Below are 24,481 nucleotides of genomic sequence, written 5' to 3' on the forward strand. Positions count from 1 at the left end.
GGGTTACCCTTGTCAGAACTACTGTTCATTGAGGCATCAGTGTCTACCCCTTTTATACACAATTTTGGGGTATGGTTCTTCACCCCTAGGTCCCCCTATTTTGGCCATAGGCCCCTCTCGAATCTCAGCCTCTCTCTGCCGGGTTCACTATGGCTTTTCACACAATTTTAGGGTGATGGTTCTTCACCCGTGGGTCCCCCTCTTCCAGGTGCAGACCCCTCTAGTTGGCCTCCCTCTGCCAGGTTCACACTTGCCAATCTTCTCTCTCACCATGCGGGATTCCTTTCCTTTAGCTTTCAATTACTTGCCGGTCAAAGACTTTCGACTGTACATCGGATGTTGCTCAACCTCTGCAGGACCACTTTGACATTCTTCATGCTGCTCTCGCACAGCCTTTCCGGTTCGTGTAGTTTCAACGCAAAACAAAGACAAAGGGGGATCAGCCAGAGTCTATTACATGAGCACCCACGTGGCGCCAGAACACTCTGCAGCTGGTCTTGAAGGTTTTATTTGCATCTTGTAGTTTCAACACTGGGTCTCCCCCTGTCAGGCTCAGAACCTTCTTGAAGTTCTCCAAGGTTCACCCTCTACCAGACTCGGACCCTGCTTCCCAAAAGTCACAATTTAAAAAAAAATTATTTGGAACTACTAGTCCCAGAATGCATTGGGCTGATTTTGCTCCCACTTCGTTACTCCATGAAAAGGCACTTTCTGTCTTTGGGAGCTACAGGAGCCAAAAGGGGATGTCTGTAGGAGGTCAGGGTCTCTCCCTATGCCCCTCACAGACCTGGTTTCGCCTGCCTGGCCCAGGGGAGATATTCACCTGTCGGTCCCACCAGGCAATCCCAGCTGTCGCTGGTCTTGCCTTCTGGAGGGACAGTTTCCTCCTCCACACTGCAATCTCCTCTCTGGTTGCATGGCCAGTGTTTGGCCGGTTTTCTTCTCCTCCTCCAGGCCTCCCAGGGTCTCTACAGCTAAGTAGGGCTCTCTCCTGCTCTCCGTTACCTTCCAGCATCCCCGACTCACTCACAATGCTATTCCTGGCTGCTGCTTTTATACTTCCAGCTAGAGTTAATTGGAGTTGGTGTGAATAGTTGTCCCTCCCTGTCTGACTCTGCCGGACGTCATTATCGGGAAAACATGTAGACTGCCCATGGGAATCCATTGCCCATGTATTCCTATGGGTAATCCTCATGACTCCCATCTGCCTCTTGATAATGGCATTATGGGAGTTGTAGTGTTGTGGAGAGGTAACATTCTTATTGGGTTTTAGAGGTAATTTGGAGTTCCCCTGTTGTTTTCTCTGTCTTTTTACATGAGGGAAAGTGCTGGGGGTAGGTGGTGGTTTTTGGTGGCATCATCCCATAAAGACTGCTGGGATATCGGGTAGGGGTGCATTGGAAAAAAATGGGAAACTGCGTCTCGCCCAAGGGCGCGCCTCTTGCAGTCTCCAAGCATCCCCTGCCCAGGTGATCCTCCCCCGCTCGTCCACCCCGAGGGTTGGGATCCTAGAGCGATGGCCCTCTCCTGGCCACCTGAACAAAGGATCCCCGGGAATGACATGGGAGAAACGCCTCAGGTTTCTCACAGTGTACATATCTGCCAGCTTGCTCTTGGTCCTGTGCCTCATATCCTCCCATCGCTTTTTGAGTTTCTTAATAGTTAAGCGAGTAACAACTAGGGCACTGACATTGAAAGTCAGTTCAGCCCAGAGTGCCGTCTTGACTGGAAGCCTGGGACATTGGACTTTGATGCTGCAGACGTGTCCTCATGGTACATCATGAAGTTGACTATGACCTCAACATTCCCCTCAGTTCTTGACTCATCGCTCTTTGTCACCTTCATCCCCAACTTTTATCTTCCTGGATGCCATATTAATGAGCAGGATGTATCCATGTAATGCAAAGTTGTATCCTTCTAGAGTTCTCTGTTGTGTTTCTGTGAACGTCCTGCTCTTTTCCAGTTTTTATGGGGATACATGCATGTTTTGTCCATATATGATGCAATGCGCATGTTTTTAAAACAGAGTCGTGGATCTACAGCCATTTCCACCAATATTAGGCACATCACATGGAACGCACTTGTTTTTGTAGTGCAACGTTGTGAGTCTTCCACAGAGCTTTAAGCGGGTTGCAGAATCGAGTGGGGCTCTAGTTATGGGGCATGACCTAAGTACGGGTACGTAGAGTGGTGGGGGATGCCAGCCCACCCACCTATACATAGGCCATGCCCCTAACTACAGCCCCTTCCCCTCCTTTGCGGGTGGGGGCCTGGCAATTGCTTGGCTCCCAGGCAGTGGGAGCAAAGCTGGAGAGCTGTGGATCACAAACTACAACCCCACAGGCAGCCCTTCAACCATGCAGCTCCTTGAGTGAAAATGGCTACCTGCTGGGGGTTAGCTTCTCTCACTAAGAAGCAAAAAGGGAGCTAGGGTGCACTGCTATAATTATTTTTGGTGTGCCTGGCCACACCCTTTGTTTCTTAGCGAGTGTAGCCAACCCCCAGCAGGCAACCCTTCCACTCAAGGAGCCATGTGGTTAAAGGGCTGCCTGCAGGTTCCTCTCTGGTTTTCTTGTGAGGAGCGTCGACACCTGCAGGCAGCCTGTTAGCAATGCGGCTCTTTGGCTGGATGGGCTGCCTGAGTGGATCTGTATATCTGGGGCTAGTCAGGGGGTGGGGAGATGGACAGAGCCCCGGGACGGGGGCCCTTTTTGGAGACTGCCAGGACTGTGCCTCGGAGAGCCCCAGCCCTCTTAAAGTTCTGGTCTACCATCATTTGCACCGATGTAGGGTGCATCTGATGCAATGCTCCATGAACAGGCACATTGTTTTATTTGCACTTTTTTAGCTGACATTCGAGCCCCCTTGTTGCAGGCACATTTATTTCTCTATTTTTCTGTCAATTAGTGGAGTGCAATGAGATGTGCAATGACGCAAGTGCATCTTTGCCCTATTGCGCAATTCATTGGGATCCACCTTTTTTATTTGCACCACGGAATCCATACACTAAATGCTGATAATAATAGAGCAAATTGTGCAATTTGTGCCAAGTTGATTGAAACTGCTACTGCATGGACGTCATCTATTTGGACGCAGGTGACAGGTGAAGTTGTTCTTCCTCTGCATCTTCCAGACTTTCTAAAGGGAGCTACCAATGCCCAACTGAGCCACAATCCATTGGCAAAACGGAGATCATGCACCCTGTATAGCTCAAGCCAGTAAACAGCAACACAGGTTTCAACAACATTTTTCTCAATACACTGTCACGAATCCTTAGATGTCGTCCCTTCTCCTATAGTGGGGGACCCTTCTCATGGGGCGAGGGTGGTGCAGCCACAGTCCAATAATCCCCTTGGGCGTGGTGCACTGTGGGAGGATTGCATGGGGAGGGGAAACAATGGGACGAGGAGAACCATCCATGGAGAATGTGGTATCCCAGAACCCCCTGCCCCCTTATCAACCTCCCTCACCCGCTCACCCTGAGAAGGGTACCACAGCTTCGCAAAGCTCTATGTACTTCTGTATGGTAGAGTACCCGAATGCGCTAACCCATACTGAGGCAGAGAAGAGCAGGGACTATACATATGAATCATATTGTCAAACTGGGATTAAGAAGATTCAGAACAACATGCAGAAGTATAACATTAGAAGTACTGTGACAAAGAAGAGGCACAGAGGAACGAGGAGCAACGTGCAGAAGCTGCAAGAGCAGTCTAGTTGACATGGACCTGATGTTTTCATAAAAACTGAGGAAAGACTAAGAATAATGTCGATCCCTCCCTGTAGGAACCGAGAGTTTCGGAGAAGGGGAAAGTGGAGAGAAAGCCGAACGGGACGCCACACCGGGAGCACGCCACTGCCAAGACGGTGCAGTCTAGAGGGGTCACTCCAGGAAGAAGGGGGAAGAAGCTCTTGATGCCATGTGGAGAGGGTGTACAGGCAGAACAGGAAGCATGACCACCGAAAAAAAGTTTCCCTAAAGAAGCCGCAGCAAGCAACAGGGAGACGTTGACGGGGAAGAAGCACTGAGGTGGTCCAGAAGCACCACAGAAGCCCTAAGACTACCGCAGACCATAGTGACAAGTATGTTGATGTGAGGGGAGCCAAAAGGGGCCCAAGGCAATGGTGTAGAAGCTGGGAACCTGGAAAGAAACAAGAGTCAGGGGTCTGGGACCCTGGCAGGGAATATGTAATCAGTGGGGAAAGCATACAAACCACTCATCCTAGTCCACCTGTTATACTAGCCTGGCCGGCTAGTATACCAGGTGGACTGAATATAGAAGGACGAAATTAGGAGTCTAGGACTCACACCCACAAAGGTAATCTAGGCCTCAAAAGCAATCATAGTCAAAGTACCTGGTGTCAAGGAGTTCCCCCCTTCTCACCTGGGTCCGTTCTTTGCTGGAGTCCTTGGTCACTGCCTTCTTGCGGACGGACCTAGTTTTGAACAAGGCTGCCCGAGTCTTTCCCGACTCCAGAGTGTGTTCAGTTTCCGGGATGCGGATCTAGGAATCTGGGGAACTAGGAAAGGTGCAACTAGCACACGAGTCCAGGAAATAGGAGGAAAGGAAGGGGCAAGGAACAGGTAGAGGGACAGGTACAAGGAAACAATATTACTTTGCAATAGCATTGAGACGCGCGGAGCCGCCGAAGGTGTGGTCTATTAATAGTATACGTTACGTCCAGCGCAAAGGGGTTTCACGCTGGACGACCATGTTGGGAGTATTATGGAATGCACGCCCCGTTGTGACAAGGACCAGGAAATCCAAAAGGGACATTTTCTATAGTTCATGACAGCATGCCTCCTCCGAAGACCCTTTCCTCCAGGTTTGCCCGGGTGTATGAGGTGAAATCTTCTGAGCAACCGAGGGGCCTTGATATTAGAAATAGGTTCCCAGGTTCTTTCACTAGAAGGGTATCCTTTCCATTCAACCAGGTATTGAAGCTGGCCCCGTTTATACCTGGAATCGCAAATCCGGGATACCTCATATTCCAGTTGGTTGTCGACCAGCAGAGGAGGAGGTCTACAGGATTTCCGGGAGGATGGAATGTAGGGTTTCAATAAGGAGGTATGAAAAACTGGATGAATTTTCTTCCAGGAGTCTGGTAGTTTGATCCAGTATGAGACAGGGTTACTAATTTCCTTGATGGGAAATGGACCATAGTACCGGGGGGCCAATTTGTTTGGTCGTAGATGTCGGGGTAGTAATTTTGATGACAACCATACTTGGTCACCGACTGCAAAAGACGGGCCTGGTCTTCTTTTGGAATCCGCATATCTCTTGGTCTGCGTATGGCCTTCTTTAAGTATTCCTTGGCCTTCTGGTGTATGTTGACGAGGGTCTCAATCCAGGAGTCAACAGTAGGTACCGGTGTAGAATGAGGAAGAACAGAGGGTAAAATCGATGGATGGAACCCTTGACTACATTAAAAAGGACTGGTTTTGAGCGCTGAATGTTTGGAGTTGTTGTAGGTGAATTCAGCAACAGGTATCAGGAGTGACCAGTCATCCTGGACCTTGGTGGCGAAACATCGAAGATACTGTTCAAGGGTCTGATTCACACGTTCTGTGGCTCCGTTGGTTTGGGGGTGATACACTGAAGAGAGGGCACGTTGAATTCCCAGAGCTCGACAGAGATGTTTCCAAAATTGTGAGACGTATTGAGGTCCTCTATCAGATATGATCTTGGAAGGAAGTCCATGCAGGCAGCATATGTGTTCCAGAAAGATTCCAGCTAGTTCGGAGGAGGATGGTAGTTTACTGAGGGGTGTAAAATGAGCCATATGAGTGAACAAGTCTATGGTAACCATGATAGTAGTGTATCCTCGAGATGGTGGTAGTTCCACAATGAAGTCTGTAGCGATGAATTCCCATGGCCTAGTTGGCAGTGTTGGTTGCAGTAGAAGACCTGCCGGTCTCTTGTTATCATGCTTATTTTGAGCACAGACAATGCAAGATTGGACGTACTGCTGTACGTCAGTCTTCATCTTAGGCCACCAGAACTGTCTCTGTATAAGACAGAGGGTATTGGTGATACCACGATGCCCGGAGTGAAGTGTGTCATGACAGAGGTTTATTATTTTCTGTTGTAATTTCTGTGTTGGAATGAGCAGTGCATTGTCCTTAAATAAATATCCTTCCTTGGCTCTTATATTCCATTGGTTTTTCCTTGACATATCCTTCCATAACTCAGAGGATTGGGTTTGCGCTCGGATTTATTCCAGGAGGTTGACTGCTTGAGATACGAAGATCGTGTGGGAAAACATCTTAGGATATGCCTTATCTTCAGTGGTTACGTAGTCAGGACATCGAGACAAGGCGTCAGCAATGAGGTTATGTGATCCGGGAACATGAGTGATGTGGAACTGGTACTGGGCAAAAAAGTAGGCCCAACGCGCCTGACAACTATTTCTACATTCCAATGACTGTAGGATCGGAAGATTCCGATGGTCCGTACGGACTTGGACTGGATGTCTAGCTCACAGAAGTAGATGCCGCCATTCAGTGAAGGCTTGGTGGATGGCTAACAATTCCTTTTCCAGGACGGAGTAGTGTGTTTCACTCGGAGTCAGGGTTCGTGAAAGATAAGCAATGGGGTGTGCCAGCTTATCTTCTAATTTCTGTTTCAACACTGCTCCTATGGTGTAATTAGAGGCATCCGTTTCCACTAGAAATGGTCGGTTTATGTCGGGTTGGGCTAAGATAGGAGCTTGTGTAAACTCGGTCTTCAAACGCTGGAACGCTGTGTTTTGCTGTGTGGACCAGATAAAAGGGGTGTCCTTCTTTAAGAGAGCAACGATCGGTTGAACAATCTCGGAAAAGGTGGATATGAACTTTCGGTAGAAATTGGCAAGCCCCAGGAAGGATTGAACTTGTTTCACGGACGTATGAGCAGGCCATGCCAGAATAGCCTTTACCTTTGTAGGGTCCACACTAATTCCCTCTGGGCTAAGGACAAATCCTAGATAGTGAACAGAGGTAACGTGAAACAAGCATTTTTCAGGTTTGGCTAAGAGCTGGTATTCACAGAGTCTTTGTAGTACTGCCTTTACGTGTTCTTCATGCTTTTGAGGGTCCTTGGAAAAGATCAACATGTCATCCAGATATGCAATGATGAAGAGGAACAACATGTCAGAGAACACCCTATCCATAAAACGTTGGAAGACTGCTGGGGCATTAGCTAGTCCAAAGGGCATGACCAGGTATTCGCAAAGGCCAAAGGGTGTTCTAAAGGCGGTTTTCCACTCGTCTCCTTCCCGGATATGGATCAAATGATAGGCACCCCGGAGATCCAACTTGGTGAATATTACCGCGCCTCTTACGGCTTCCAGGATATCCGAAATCAAGGGTAGTGGGTATCGGTCTTTGAGGGTGCATTGATTTAGGCCACGATAATCGAGGCAGGGTCTGAGTTCCTGGGTATCCTTTTTGGGAACAAAGAATAACGAAGCACCTGCTAGAGATTTTGAAGGTTTTATGGTGCCATTTTCAAGGTTGGTATCCAGGTATTCTTTGAGGGCCTTTTTCTCGGGTTCAGAAAGGATGAACATCCTGCCGAAGGGAATCACTGCTGAGGGTTCTGTTTCTATTGCGCAGTCTTCAGGTCTGTGTGGGGGTAAGGCCTGGACTATGGCCGTCGAAAACATATCAGCGTAACCTTGGTAGGCCTCAGGGACTTGTATGATATTGGAAACCATGAGTGGTGTTTCTTGGTCTTTATGCGGTTCCTTAGGGGGTATTAATGAAGGTTCCAGGAATAGGCAGTGAGACATACAAAACTCTGAGCCTAGGAATAGTGATCCTGCCGTCCAGTTGATATACGGATTGTGTTTTTGTTACCAGGGCATACCCAATACCATGGGGTAGTGGGGTGACTTAATCATGTCGAACCTAATCAGCTCTTGATGGTGATTTATTGAGAGCTGGATCTCCTTGGTCTGCAGGTTTATGGGCCCTGAAGTGAGGGGTCTTCCGTCGATGCCTTCCACAGGCTGCAAGGTACTTCGTGTCTCGTACGGAATCTGGTGACTAGCAACCCAATCATGATCAATGAAGATCCCCATAGCTCCGCAGTCTACCAAGGCCAACATTGGATAGGTCTTGCTCTTGGAGGGTGATAGAAATGCCTGTAATATGACCAATTTGTTTTGTCCAGGAGAGTTCAAGGATGGAATTGATGTGGAGTGAACATCTCTCTCCCGAAGCTCTGCTCCATCTAGGATCGGGAGCTGGTGTTTCCCGAACGCCGAGGGGGGGCTAGAGGACATTCCCATACCAAATGTTTGTCCGAAGGACAATACATACACAACCCCGTATGAATCCTTCTAATCCTTTCTTGCGGGGATATGGCTCCACAGAAGGCTCCTATCTGCATGGGTTCTGGTTCTGTGACTGAGCCTGGGTTTGTGTCCATTCTGACGGTGCTCTCAAAGGACACCTTGGAAGGATTATCCCTGGATTTCTTCTTTTCAGCCTTTCTTTCCTGGATACGGAAGTCTATTTGCATGGCAAGGTCCATTAGTGCCTGGAATGAGTTTGGTCGAGCCACTCTGGCCAACTCATCCTTAATCGCATCATTCAGTCCTCTCCTGAACAGGGTGAAGCTCGCCTCAGAGGACCAATCAGCTTCCTTGGCCAATTGTTTGAATCGGGTCACATAAGTGAGCATATCCTGGGAACCCTGCTGAAAGTCTAACAGACGTTCCTGGGCACTATAGACCTGCTCAGGGCAATCAAACATGTTTTTAAGGGCCTGTATGAACCCATCATAGTCATCTAGGAGGGCATCGCCGGAGTTAACGAGGGTTGTAGCCCAGGTTGAGGCATTCCCAGAAAGGTGGGAAATTATGAAACCCACCTTAGCCCTGGGAGTCGAAAAGTAATAAGGCTTAAATGTAAAGTGGACCAAACATGAATCCAGGAATCCACAAAGGGTTTTTGCCAACCCATCGTATTTGTCAACAATGCCGCCCTACAAGACGCTTTCTTTTGTGGCCGAATCCCGAGATAGGACCAATTCTTTGCTGGGGTCGCTGCCTTCTTGCGGACGGACCTGGTTTTCAACAAGGCTGCCCGAGTCTCTTCCGACTCCAGAGTGCGTTCAGTTTCCGGGATACGGATCCAGGAATCCAGGGAACTAGGAAAGGTGCAACTAGCACACGAGTCCAGGAAATAGGAGGAAAGGAAGGGGCAAGGAATGGGTAGATAGACAGGTACAAGGAAACAATACCACAAGCTACGGGACACACGTCGGATCGCTACTTTGCAATAGCATTGAGACGCGCGGAGACGTGGAATGTGTGGTCTATTAATAGAATACGTTACGTCCAGCGCGTGGAGCGAGAAAGGGGTTTCACGCTGGACGACCATGTTGGGAGTATTATGGAGTGCACGCCCCGTTGTGACAATGACCAGGAAGTCCAAAAGGGACGTGTTCTGTAGTTCATGACACCTGGCAGGATAGTACACCAGGTTACCAGAGACCCGAGAAGGATGTGAAGGACCGGGAGCCCAGCGAGAAGGTACAGAGGCTGCCCAGGGACCTCATGGACAAGGCTGCTATGAAAAGGTTGGGGACCCACATTTAAGAAGCCTAAATAAAGGCGTATGGGACACACAATGCGAATGAGAATTCTGTACAAGGGAGTCTGGGACCTGTATATAAGAAACAGAAGGAGGGGTCTGGAACCCACATTTGAGAAAGGCAAACCCTGGCAGGAGAGTATACCAGGGCTGTTCAGTGAACTGCCAAGAGAAGCCTGAGAAAGGCCTGGGGAAGGGAGACATTCCCCCAAGCACATTGACTTGTCAAGAAAAACCTGAGAAAGGCTCCGGGAAAGGGGACGTCCCCCAACCACAGTAGACTGTCAAGAGAAGCCTGAGAAAGGCCTGAAGAAGGAAGAGAGTCCCACTACCTTGCAAACCATCCCTCCCTTCCTGACCTTGAAGAGACTAGTACATTGCAGTTTTGTTATAAGTGTGATGGATAGAAATAGGATGTTGATGCAAGATGATGGAATTTTTTAGTTATGGACATTCTGACATTTCCTTAGTTTTATTTGAGGCAGGGAAACCCCTCTTAGAGCAAGGGTTAGATAGGTTTTGTTCCTTCTTTTGTTACAAAATAAATGTCTTTGCCCAAAAGTATGCTTCCTATGTGTCAGTCTCCCCCTTCCACACCCTCACAATACCAAAAAGGGGTGAGAAATACAGAAATTGAGAACTGGGCAAGATACCAAGAAGGGGTTAGAAACCCAGAAGCCCAAAGCAGAGTAAGATACCAAAAAGGGGTGAGAAACCCAGAAGCCCGGAATGGGGAGAGATACCAAGAAGGGATGAGAAATCCACAAACCCTAAACAGGGGGAGATACCAAGAAAGGGTAAAAACTCAGAAGCCTATAGCAAGGCAAGATACCAAGAAGGGGTGAAAAACCCAGAACCCCAGAGTGAAGCCAGATACCAAGAAAGGTTGAGAATCATAGAAGCCCAGAGCAGGGCGAGATACCAACAAGGGGTGAGAAACCCAGAAGCCCAGAGTAGGGCAAGATACCAAAAAGAAGTGAGAAAGCCAGAAGCTCGAAACAGGGCAAGATACCAAGAAGGGGTGAGGAACCCAGAAGGTCAAAATGGGGTAAGATACTAAACTGGAGGACCCAGCCCTTCATAAACCTTTGACATCTGGGGATCAAGCAGTGGAGGCAGGACACTGGATAAGGAAATGGATGGACACCCACGCTGTTTTCAAAATTATCTTTAATGCATCTTCACAGGACACCAGAAACAGCAGCACTGGGCTGCCAAAACAAGCTGGCTTTTATACTTTTTTCAGGCTCATGCAACTTTACATATTATTGCCCAATACACACTTATTGGTCCCTGGAACTAAAAGCAAACCCCTACTTGACTTATTATTGATTGGCTTAACTGCCACTCACCAAGCCCACATGACTTGTCTTGGCAAGCAATATTTGACTGACACATAGGCTAATTAAACTTGTGTGAGATCCTACGAGCCTTCATTATAAATCCTTTATCACCTGCCAAAAAACAACACTTATCTGATCGCTGAGACCTACCAAGTTCACTTGGCAGGCAATACTGTGAACACCCCTCATGAGCTCAGCATATTTATTGCTAGTTAAGCAGCTGTTCTGTCTAATTGGTAATTTTCTCAGACCTTTAGCCGGCTTCATGATCCATCACTGTCAGCCTTCCCTGCCAAGAAATACTAAATATACCCCACCACATATTTGTCTCCAGTGAACTGCTGCCAAAGAATATTCTAGATTTACAATGAGTCATCTATTTTAAGATCTGGTCCAGACGCCATTTCGTTTCTGGCATCCGTCTTAGAATCTACCTGAGCCTGTTCAGCCTGAATGTTCTGTTCAGCTGCCAATGGGGAGTTTGTTATTTACTTTTGTGCATAACTCAGTTTCCGTCCAGTTCTCAGACTATATTTTTAGATATTCATGATGTGCGTGTAATACCTAAGATAACCTCCACCCCCTGGGTCATTCTGACCCCAAAGAATATAAGTCGCACTAAAACACTATAATTCTGATTTTTGCAATACTGGAACCATTTATCAGCCTGTATTTTACCTGCATTCAGTTTGAGGGCTGGGGCCAGGGATAGGGGTCTAGGACGTTGTCTACATTCCCCCATCTCACCTGTATTTAGACACCTATTCAATACAGGACCACTACATCCAATGTCCAATGTCCACCCTCCCCCATATCCAGTGTATCTATACATCCGTGTCCCAGTGTAACGCTCAACAACAAACCCAATTTCATTCAGGGCTCCAGGGTTCAAAAAACTAAGCTACTCCCATATTCCTTTAAGTGCTGAGTGTGTCCCTACCGCCCCCACTGTGATCTGCTTGTATCTATACATCCGTGTCCCAGTGTAACGCTCAACAACAAACCCAATTTCATTCAGGGCTCCAGGGTTCAAAAAACCATATTCCTTTAAGTGCTGGGGGCATCCTTTGCACCCAACTATGCCACCCTCTACATGTGGGATTTCGAGGAATCCAACATTTTGATAGATGCTAATCCGTTTAGATCAGCTCTCAAACTGTATAAAAGGTACATTGATGACATACTTATCATCTGGGATAGCACCAAAGGGGACTTCAATGCATTCTTCCTTTGGATTAACAACCTAAATCCTAATTTGAAGTTTACTATGCAAACGAGCAATAAGGAGATCGCATTTTTAGACCTCCTTATTAAAGTGGATACAAATGTACTTGCAGTAGACCTTTATAGAAAGGACTCCGATAGAAACACTATACTGCATTACGAAAGTTTTCATGCCCAGTCTTTGAAATCAAATATCCCTTATGGTCAGTTTCTGAGGGCGAGGAGAAATTGCACTAAAACAAAAGATTTTAATAAGCAAGCTTCTGTTATCGAGGAAAGGCTGATAGAGAGAGGATATCCCAAAAGATTACTTACACAGTCGAAAAAACGCGCAAGGTACCAGCATAGAGATGTCCTTTTACAAAGGGACATAAAAGAAAGGAAGCTGGGGGGAGACCAACTTGTATTTGCTCTCACGCTCAGCACTCAACACAATCAAATCAAGAAGATAATATCCAATCATTGGCATCTACTTCAGCTCAACATGCCGAAATTGGCCAAACCCATTTATGCATTGAAAAGAGGCAGAAACATTAAGAACTGGGTTTCCAAAGCCGATAGGAATACGGCGCAAGATAGTCAACCTACCATCACCACCTCTTGGGGTATGTTGCCCATTAAGGGACACTACCCCTGTGGCAACTGTTCTAGCTGTGCCACCACTTCGGCCATTGCCTCGATTGAGATTTATGATAGAATCTGGGATCTGAGGCACCACACCACCTGCCTCAGTACCAATGTAATATACGTTATTATATGTCCTTGTAAAAAGGCTTACATTGGGAAGACATCCAGAGCAGTCAAATTACACATAAGTGAGCACAAATCTAAGATTAGAACGGGCCAACAGAATGCTCCACTAACGATGCACTTTTTGGAACAGAAACATAGGCCAGAAGATTTGAAATGGTGGGCAGTTGATAAAGTGTCGGGCACGGATGCGGCCAACACGGCTGCACGCCTAGCGCAAAAAGAACAATGGTGGATATACCAGACCAATAGTCTAGAGAGGGGCCTGAATCAACGAGAAGAATGGAACTGATCTTTTTCCACTTCCATTTTCAATTTTTTTTCTATTTTGTATTTTTTCAATTTAATTTGTTTCCATCATTAATCTTTATTACACTACAGGTTCTGCAGGGCAGTCATGGGGTGAGTTTCTATCCCCCACCTTAGACTATATTGATTCCAACATTGGTACAATTCCGCTTGAGATCCCAATTCACCTAGGGTTCGTTTCATTTTTTCCATGAAGGAGACTAGGTCATTTTTTCGAAATCTTCTGTGTCTATGTCATTTAAGACACTATTTCGTTTTTAGTCCTTCTTTTGTGTCCATGTCTTGTAGGACACAATGTCGTTTTTTGGTCCTTCTTTTGTATTTATGCCTTTATTTTTGAAATAAAAGAGGGACCATGACGAATATCGTTCTGTCCTTCCGCTCTTCAGAGGCACATGGTATTAGACTGCGAGTTACTACTGCTGTAAATAAGGTAAGCGGGTTTGAAGTAGGAGTTTGATTAGCATACGGTTTATTGGGTCTGCTGTGGACGGGATCTGTCTATTTATTAATTTACAGATTCATCCATTTCGTGACCGTGAGCGTATAAACTATGCTGCGGGATAGAAGGGAGACAAGTGCTATTGAATTTTGGATAGCGTTACTATAACGAAGGTGAAAGGCTTTTTGTATTAAAGAGATGGCGGTTTTTCCTGAAAACGTTGAAAAGAGTTATCTTTCATCCATTCTGCTGGCGCAAGAAGTGTTTCTGACCTGTGCTGTGAACGGATCAGTTTAGGTATAGAACGTGCGTTGCATTCAAAGAGATTAATATAGGCATTCTCAATAGTGTGACACTAATAAGTTTGGTTTATTGTTTCCTTTTTCACAGATTTCGCTTTTTGTGAAAATCCAATCTTACTAGACTTATACTAGAAGCTACTGGGATACAAGTCACTAGGCGAACCTAACGGGGCTCGCAGGTATGTTTTCTCACCTGTATCTGAACTCTGAAGCAGATCACAGTGGGGGCGGTAGGGACACACTCAGCACTTAAAGGAATATGGGTGTAGCTTAGTTTTTTGAACCCTGGAGCCCTGAATGAAATTGGGGGGACTGTAGATGGGGTTATGAAAATAGCTGATTTGGTCGGCTTCACTTAAACTGGCTGCACTGACCAGCTTTGATGGGATCATGGGTAAGGGAATACCCACTTGGACTTAGAGACTATTTTTGTTCTAGTGTTCAATGTTTGATCCAATTCATGAGAGAGAGTTATTGATAGAAGGTTGACAGCAGTTTTTTAACTATGTCTTAATTGTATGTTTGTTTATTTTTACAATGTTGCTACTGTTCATCCAATCCTGATGAAGACACGCACAACTTGTCGAAGTCGAAACTATTAAACAAATGGGAAGCTTTTTTGTAAAGAAGAATGATATTGTTAGGCACCAATAGTCGATGTTACATTTAGGAATGAACTGTGGTTTATAACATTGTTAATGGTTCATAACTCAATGAAAAGAAGTGGTTTAATGAATTGATCAGCTTCTTTAATTTCTCAGCACGTCAATATATTATTTAAATATTGCATTAGAGTGTGTATGTATGGTTGTATGATTAGCAAAATGTCTTTTAGAATTAATTAAATTAAATTAACATGTGTTTAGATGTGTTTTTTAGATAAATCTTAATAAAATGAATATGCCGATTTAAGCTCATAATTGTCTGTCCACCTTCTTCAGTCTCTCTTGTTCTCCTGATACCATTTTTGTTCATAATGCTTGGCGTTACCTCTAGGTATCAGTGAAAGTTGAGGTTCCCACTTTGGGTTTGTTGTTTAGGTGCAGCACTTTGCTGTGTGGGGAATAGGGCCTTCCGGTCCCTTCCGTTGTGACCTCTTAGAGGTTTAGTCCATTCACTTTGGACTGTGTTGTTGCCCCGTTCACACGATGTCTGCTTCAGATTCAGTGTCCTTCAGTGAAGAACAATTAGCGGAGGCCATTAAGATCCCTTCATTTTTTGACAAATTGCAGTTGGACAATGTGACTGGAGATTATTTGAATATAACTAGTGATAGTATATTACGATTGAAGAAAAAGAAATTTAGAACAGAAATGCACAGTCACCTTCTAACAGAGTACTTAAAGAAGAATATTATTCCAACAGGATTAATCGTTCGCAACGAGCCTTGTCTATTTGTGGACGATATTGAATACAAAAATGCGTTCTCCGGGATAGGAACCAAGTGCAGTAGGGACTGGATGTTACTTACTATAAATACAGCCTTGAAAAAGAGTATGGCAGTTGGGAAAGAGATCCAGAAAGCCGAATTGGCATTTAAGGCAGACTCTACTATTATAAACATTAAAGAAAAGATGGAATCTATTGAGAATCAAGTGATAGATTTCATTAAAATTACCACCTCTAAGAAAATGGAGAAATTGATCAAGGATATGAAAAATTTCTCTAAGGAGAAGGCATATCCGTATTTACATGTGGATTACCAAGGCCCATCTAATTGGCGAGATCCAGATAACACCATAGGAACACCGATTCGAAAAAAGGTCACTTTTTCAGACACTTCTTCAGATGAAGGTGATGGTTACCAAAGAGGGAGGAGAGGAAATCAACAAAGGCAAAGAAATAGAGGGTTCCAAAGAGGAGGTAGAAGAGGGAGACAAAACATGCTTTTTCAATATCTCCCGTATTTCTATCCACAAGGATTTGTCCCCCCTGGGCCCTTTCAACCGTATCCATCGCAAGAACTCCCTTTTCCTCCACCTCAAACAGACCCACCGCCTTTAGGAAATATGTTCGAAACAAGAAGGCGAGCATACAGAAGGTAAATTCCCCTTCAGCTGTGTATAATCTGTCTGACAAAATTTTGACTACCAAAGAAATATCCATATTAGAAAAAGGATTTTCCTTCATTCCGATGAAGGACCCTAGCAAAATGGATGTTGAAACAGAGTTGAGGAGTTTCTTTCGCAAAATTAGGCTCAAAGATTTCTTTGATGATTCTCCACCTGAATCTATTGAAAGGATGGCCAATACGCCTTTTAAACCCCCTTCTACCTTTACTCCTTCCCTTAGTATGATTTCTAAAGAAACAGCTATATTTGAAAAGGCAGTACTTCGAGACTTTAATGCTCTCTATGATAACAGAGAGAAAAAGAGACGAGATACCAAATGCTTTAATTTCACCAAAGATGATTGGGTATGTTTAAAGAATTTACAATCGGATAGATCTATTGTTATCAAGAAAGCTGACAAAGGAGGTGGAGTTGTAGTATGGGACGCTGCCAAATATGACTGTGAGGTCATGAGACAATTGAACAATCGAGAGGTCTATGTTAAACTGCAGGGAGACCCATCGCAGAATATACTGAAAGAAATAGAAAGTTTGGCCAAGGATGCTTTAGAAAAGGAAATCATTACTCAGAAGGAATTTAATTTCCTTGTCCCTAAGAACACCAGGACTCCCCTGATTTATATGCTGCCCAAAATTCATAAGAGCATGATTACACCACCTGGGAGACCTATTGTTTCCCTAAGTGGGTCTATCCTTGAACCCGTGGGACAATATCTGGACCACTTTTTGAAACCTCTGGCGAAAAAAACTCCCACTTATCTATCTGACTCTACTGATGTCATTAGAATTGTGGAGGCTTTTCCTTTTGATAGCGACCACGATATGCTTATCACTCTAGACGTTGAGTCACTATACTCTAACATTCCCCAGGGGGACTCATTGGGGATTATGAATAGGTTTTTACAAACTAGGACCGATATCATCTCTGTCCCTAGCGAGTTCCTAATTGAACTATTGGAAATTGCCCTTACGAGAAACTTCTTTAGATTTAAGAATGGATATTACATGCAGATTAAGGGGACGGCTATGGGGGCATCCTTTGCACCCAACTATGCCACCCTCTACATGTGGGATTTCGAGGAATCCAACATTTTGATAGATGCTAATCCGTTTAGATCAGCTCTCAAACTGTATAAAAGGTACATTGATGACATACTTATCATCTGGGATAGCACCAAAGGGGACTTCAATGCATTCTTCCTTTGGATTAACAACCTAAATCCTAATTTGAAGTTTACTATTCAAACGAGCAATAAGGAGATCGCATTTTTAGACCTCCTTATTAAAGTGGATACAAATGTACTTGCAGTAGACCTTTATAGAAAGGACTCCGATAGAAACACTATACCGCATTACGAAAGTTTTCATGCCCAGTCTTTGAAATCAAATATCCCTTATGGTCAGTTTCTGAGGGCGAGGAGAAATTGCACTAAAACAGAAGATTTTAATAAGCAAGCTTCTGTTATCGAGGAAAGGCTGATAGAGAGAGGATATCCCAAAAGATTACTTACACAGTCGAAAAAACGCGCAAGGTACCAGCATAGAGATGTCCTTTTACAAAGGGACATAAAAGAAAGGAAGCTGGGGGGAGACCAACTTGTATGTGCTCTCACGCTCAGCACTCAACACAATCAAATCAAGAAGATAATATCCAATCATTGGCATCTACTTCAGCTCAACATGCCGAAATTGGCCAAACCCATTTATGCATTGAAAAGAGGCAGAAACATTAAGAACTGGGTTTCCAAAGCCGATAGGAATACGGCGCAAGATAGTCAACCTACCATCACCACCTCTTGGGGTATGTTGCCCATTAAGGGACACTACCCCTGTGGCAACTGTTCTAGCTGTGCCACCACTTCGGCCATTGCCTCGATTGAGATTTATGATAGAATCTGGGATCTGAGGCACCACACCACCTGCCTCAGTACCAATGTAATATACGTTATTATATGTCCTTGTAAAAAGGCTTACATTGGGAAGACATCCAGAGCAGTCAAATTACGCATAAGTGAGCACAAATCTAAGATTAGAACGGGCCAACAGAATGCTCCACTAACGATGCACTTTTTGGAACAGAAACATAGGCCAGAAGATTTGAAATGGTGGGCAGTTGAGAAAGTGTCGGGCACGGATGCGGCCAACACGGCTGCACGCCTAGCGCAAAAAGAACAATGGTGGATATACCAGACCAATAGTCTAGAGAGGGGCCTGAATCAACGAGAAGAATGGAACTGATCTTTTTCCACTTCCATTTTCAATTTTTTTTCTATTTTGTATTTTTTCAATTTAATTTGTTTCCATCATTAATCTTTATTACACTACAGGTTCTGCAGGGCAGTCATGGGGTGAGTTTCTTTCCCCCACCTTAGACTATATTGATTCCAACATTGGTACAATTCCGCTTGAGATCCCAATTCACCTAGGGTTCGTTTCATTTTTTCCATGAAGGAGACTAGGTCATTTTTTCGAAATCTTCTGTGTCTATGTCATTTAAGACACTATTTCGTTTTTAGTCCTTCTTTTGTGTCCATGTCTTGTAGGACACAATGTCGTTTTTTGGTCCTTCTTTTGTATTTATGCCTTTATTTTTTAAATAAAAGAGGGACCATGACGAATATCGTTCTGTCCTTCCGCTCTTCAGAGGCACACGGTATTAGACTGCGAGTTACTACTGCTGTAAATAAGGTAAGCGGGTTTGAAGTAGGCGTTTGTTTACCATACGGTTTATTGGGTCTGCTGTTGACGGGATCTGTCTATTTATTAATTTACAGATTCATCCATTTCGTGACCGTGAGCGTATAAACTATGCTGCGGGATAGAAGGGAGACAAGTGCTATTGAATTTTGGATAGCGTTACTATAACGAAGGTGAAAGGCTTTTTGTATTAAAGAGATGGCGGTTTTTCCTGAAAACGTTGAAAAGAGTTATCTTTCATCCATTCTGCTGGCGCAAGAAGTGTTTCTGACCTGTGCTGTGAACGGATCAGTTTAGGTATAGAACGTGCGTTGCATTCAAAGAGATTAACATAGGCATTCTCAATAGTGTGACACTAATAAGTTTGGTTTATTGTTTCCTTTGTCACAGATTTCGCTTTTTGTGAAAATCCAATCTTACTAGACTTATACTAGAAGCTACTGGGATACAAGTCACTAGGCGAACCTAATGGGGCTTGCAGGTATGTTTTCTCACCTGTATCTGAACTCTGAAGCAGATCACAGTGGGGGCGGTAGGGACACACTCAGCACTTAAAGGAATATGGGAGTAGCTTAGTTTTTTGAACCCTGGAGCCCTGAATGAAATTGGGGGGACTGTAGATGGGGTTATGAAAATAGCTGATTTGGTCGGCTTCACTTAAACTGGCTGCACTGACCAGCTTTGATGGGATCATGGGTAAGGGAATACCCACTTGGATTTAGAGACTATTTTTGTTCTAGTGTTCAATGTTTGATCCAATTCATGAGAGAGAGTTACTGATAGAAGGTTGACAGCAGTTTTTTAACTATGTCTTAATTGTATGTTTGTTTATTTTTAGAATGTTGCTACTGTTCATCCAATCCTGATGAAGACACGCACAACTTGTTGAAGTCGAAACTATTAAACAAATGGGAAGCTTTTTTGTAAAGAAGAATGATATTGTTAGGCACCAATAGTCGATATTACATTTAGGAATGAACTGTGGTTTATAACATTGTTAATGGTTCATAACTCAATGAAAAGAAGTGGTTTAATGAATTGATCAGCTTCTTTAATTTCTCAGCACGTCAATATATTATTCAAATATTGCATTAGAGTGTGTATGTATGGTTGTATGATTAGCAAAATGTCTTTTAGAATTAATTAAATTAAATTAACATGTGTTTAGATGTGTTTTTTAGATAAATCTTAATAAAATGAATATGCCGATTTAAGCTCATAATTGTCTGTCCACCTTCTTCAGTCTCTCTTGTTCTCCTGATACCAGTGTAACGCTCACCTGATTCCCGTAGAGGCGCTGGTCTTGACTGGGCGTATGCCGTATCTTCAAAGGTGATGTGTAACACACGGCTGGCTCTTTGGGCTGGACCTCTGTGCACTGTATGTCTGACTCGAAGGGTAAGATGTCTGCAGATAGAAAATATGGGATTAATGAACTGGGTTATTGAATGTCTCTCTCTTCTTCCCTTTCTCTTCTCCTGTAGAACCCCAAAGGTCAACGCTCTCACCTTAGGTAAGTGAACGCCGTGCTCTCCATCTGCCTCGGGGCAGGGTGCTGTAACCAGTTTCTTCACTGGATAAGGGGAGCAGGCCTCTTGACTTCAGAGGACTGCTGTCCGTCGTTTACTGCACGAACGGTAAGTTTCGAGTAATTCTAATGTCTTTAAAATTCTTTACTAATGATGACTCTTGTTTTGCAGGGTTCCGGCGATGGCGGATGACGGGCTGAAGTGAGTTGAAGATGGAGCCCGTGTGATGAATAGAAGCGCCTGGAAGCACGTAAGTAAGCGCTTGTTGCCTGCTTCACGATGCGCTCTAAGTGTCTTTTTATTTTGCAGGTACAAGTTCGGAGCGGCTGCAGGGTGCCGGAATACCCACTGGGTTAGATGTGGAAAGGAGTAATGGCACGTGAGTATTAAAGTTCCCCAATGTCTTTAAACGCACCTTGTTTTGTCTTTCAGATGCGGGATGCATCGCCGAAGGCCTCCGGAGCGTGCAAAGAGTTGGTGAGCTTTTGTCTTTCAGATGCCGGAATGCAGTGCGAAGACCTCCGGAGCGCACAAAGAGTAGGTAAGCCTTTGTCTTTCAGATGCCGGAATGCAGCGCGAGGCGTTGATGACAGCCGATGGACCAGGTAAGTGAAGCGCTGTCACTGAAGACCGTAATGCTAACCTGTTCTTTCTTGTCTTTATAGGTGTTGCTGAAGACTGGATTCAGGATGGTAAGCCTTTCTCCTTAGGCCCAGGATCAGATGCAGAAGACACAATGAGCGTTCTGCTGCAGAGGATGCAGAATAACGCAAAGCAAGATTCATCCATCGGGTGTGGTTTAAATAGCCTCCTGTAGTGCTTAGGTGTCTCCTTCCACAGCCACGCCTAGGTAAGAAAAGAGTTCCTGCTTTCCAGAAGAGTTCCAGTGTTCTGAAACTAGGGAGTGGCTCCTGCCCCACCCAACAGGAAAAGTAGTTCCAAACCGAAGAGGATCAGAGGCTCAACTGGCAGGCAAGTAAGCAGCATGGTCTGCTGCAGGTAAGTCCACCCAAGCATTATGAGCCCGGCGCTTCCAGCGCTGGGACTGGGCATATTTATGAGCCTGGTGCCACTGGCGCCAGGACTGGGTCCAAAAGGTCCCAATTGGGACTGGTTGGCCCTCGGAACCTGGGTTATGGATCTGCTTCCAAGGGAGTTGGGAAAACCCTGACCTTTTGGAAGCAGAGATCATGACACCCAGTCACCCCCCTCAGTATGGTGATTTGTCTCAACATGGGAGGTATCATAAAAACATTTCTACAACAACAACAATGATTACTAACCTAAAAAGGTTATTTGCAACGTTTTTCCCTATTGGTTTATATTGTGTGTATCCTTAAAAAGCTTTGTGTGCTTCTATCTGAATACCAACCTTATTACCCAATTAAATTTAAACTATCTATACACATCAGGTAATTCCGGCCACTACGAGAACAGAGAGAAAATCCTTCCTTGAGGGAACCCACCAGCCCATTTCTTTTTAATTGGTCACGTGTGGCTTTTACTGCAAACATTTTCCTTACTCATACCCCACAAGGACATTTCCTTGTTTACCATTCTCTCCCCCATGCACATGTCAACTGGCTGTTTTCCTTTCATTTTTCTTCCATTGACATAGCTTCCACATCTTGGTTTAGCATCCACTGACTGACCTTTTTCATGTCATGATCTGGCCACTTTTTGTCCTTTAGGATTTCCCTTCCCCAAGTTCCAAGTAACACAGTGCCAGGCATAAAAAACCTTGACACTCTGGTACCAAGTCCATAAATGATTCAAGTCTCAGGGTTCCCTTCCCCAAGACTTAATTTTAGTAGCACAGACATTTCCTTTGTCTTTTTAAAGTTCTTTGTCACTCGTGTGCCTTCTTGTTATGGTTAGTGTTTCATGTACACATTGTAGCTGTCTTGGAGTAAACTTCAAAGTTTTTATTAATTCTGCTTTCAATGTAATGTTATGTTATATGCAGTTTCACCCAATCCATTTTAGAATACAGCATACACTGGTTTTACTTGGATTTAGAGTTTCATTTAGAATTCAGCATCTAGTGGTTTTACTCAAATTTAAAGCTCCATTTTACTTCTGAACCTAATATTTAACAGTTCTGCTCTTTTGTAAAGTTTTCACTCAGTTCGTCATTCAATAAACATTGGTTGTACTTGTTCAGGTTTTCATTCAATTCGGTATTCAATAGGCATGGGTTGCGCTCAGAACACACTTTCCATTCAACCAGCTGTGCAATATTTCTTTACTTCACTTCAAACTAAATGCTCAGCATTCAGAGATTTTCGAGAACTTGATTCCTCCAACACACAGCCACTCTCATACAAAATATCCCTAGTATTTCCACATTTAACAATGGATTGAATCGGAGATCTTCAGAAACGTGTTTCCTCAAATACGCAACCACTCAGATACAAAGCATTCCTTGAACAGAAAGTTCAAATGGTCGCACACCGGGTTTCTCAATTGCCAGAAACTCACTGGTCGCGTTCACAGGCTTCCCAGCAGCGTGGATCATACGACCTTCTGCTCTTCACATCAGAGGTCCAACTCCTGCCCCTCAGACACTCCTGTGGTGACTTCCTGACACACGGGAACAAGTATATTGACCACAGGGAAAATGGACAGCCTCTCCGCACAGCTCCCTTCACAACATTCGGTCCATTCTATGGAGCTCCAGCTCCTATGCCACACTTCCATAGACCACCTCCCTGCAGACCTCAGCATTTCGGCATGGTTTCCAATTAAAGTTCCCTGCTGCTTCTCCTGTCGCTCTCCTTGCTGGTGGACTGGTCTCTTTTTATACACCTGCAGCCCCTTGACAGGCTGCCGGTGTGGATGTCCAATTAGCCCTGCCTGACCACAATTAAAGGGACATGCCTGACTGCTATTAACAGGAATCTACCTCGTCCCAGTGCCAGAGTGATAAATACGTTTAGTCTTCATTGCTCTTAGTTGCCTCTTCTTCGTCTCAGTACTGTCAGGGTTTACATGTGGGGAAACAAGGGGAACTGACTTACAATAACCTATAAAGGTCAGGGAAGGGAAGGGTTAGGTTGGTCATTAGTACAGAAAGGGGGTACCATGTCTTGCCCAAGGGCTCCCCACTCCCAGTCTCCAAGGACCCTCCCCCAAGATGAACCTCCCTCGCGTCTCTGCCCCCAGGGTTGGGATCGAAGAATGATGGCCTTTGCCTGGCCCTCTGCACAAAGGATTCAAGGGATTTACGTGTGAGAATGCCCTCAGGTTTCTCACAGTATACCCAATTGTTATTATGTCAATTTAAATGGTACGTAATTCCAATACAAGCTTGCATAATAATCTTATGTTTAATCAGTGATTTATTTGCTAGTGCTAACATCAGCAAATCTTTCATTCATGAATACATCATGTTATTAGTGAAACATCATATTAAACAGAATTCCAAAAAACAGTTTATAAAACGAGCTCTACGCATTTCGAGAAATCCATCTCTTGTTCGGGAGCTAAAGATCAATTCCTCTTCAATTGTCAACATAATCATTCTAATTTTCCTTCATGGCGTGGTAAAATAATATTCATCTATGAAGCCGAGGAGTGATTTTGGGCAAGTGACCTTAATAGGCCACTTTGGTCAATGATGCCTGTGAATGGAGTGGCTTAGATTCTATCAAAAGGGTAAAGTCTTCTTTGAATCTACAACGGGTGAAAATCCTTCTGTGTAGGTCTGCAAGTGGCTGCCGCTTCTATCGAGTCGCTGCAGACTAGGTTCTGAAGATGTCACAAAGGCCTGCCTTTACTTCATGTAAACGTGCCTCTGATAAGGGACAGGAGTGTCCATAAGTATTGGAAACTTTTTTCTCCCACTTTTGACTGTGATCTGTTTTTGCCAGAGTCACGTAATTCTCCGGTGCACCCTGAATTCATGTAACTCCTTCCTGTTTGGAAATTACTACAGCTATCCTTCTACCCAAAATATTAGGTGTGCATGCCATATTTCAATTCAGTTCTCACAGTATACACCACACACTTCACTATTCCTACCTCTACAGGCAATGTTAGCAATTCAATTAGTCGTGATAGCAGAGCATCATTCTGGACAGGGGTCCTGTCAGACCTTTTAAAGCCTCTTCTCTGCCATCTAGATAACCCAGAATGCACAGTAGAGGTAACATACACAGAGTCGAAGTAGATGATGACTGCCTTCCCCTTACTCATCTCAAACGCCTCGATGAGTGCCACTGGTTCCGCC

Source organism: Ambystoma mexicanum, chromosome 10, assembly GCF_040938575.1.
Source record: "Ambystoma mexicanum isolate Mex_15411 chromosome 10, UKY_AmexF1_1, whole genome shotgun sequence".
NCBI classification, from domain to species: Eukaryota; Metazoa; Chordata; class Amphibia; order Caudata; family Ambystomatidae; genus Ambystoma; species Ambystoma mexicanum.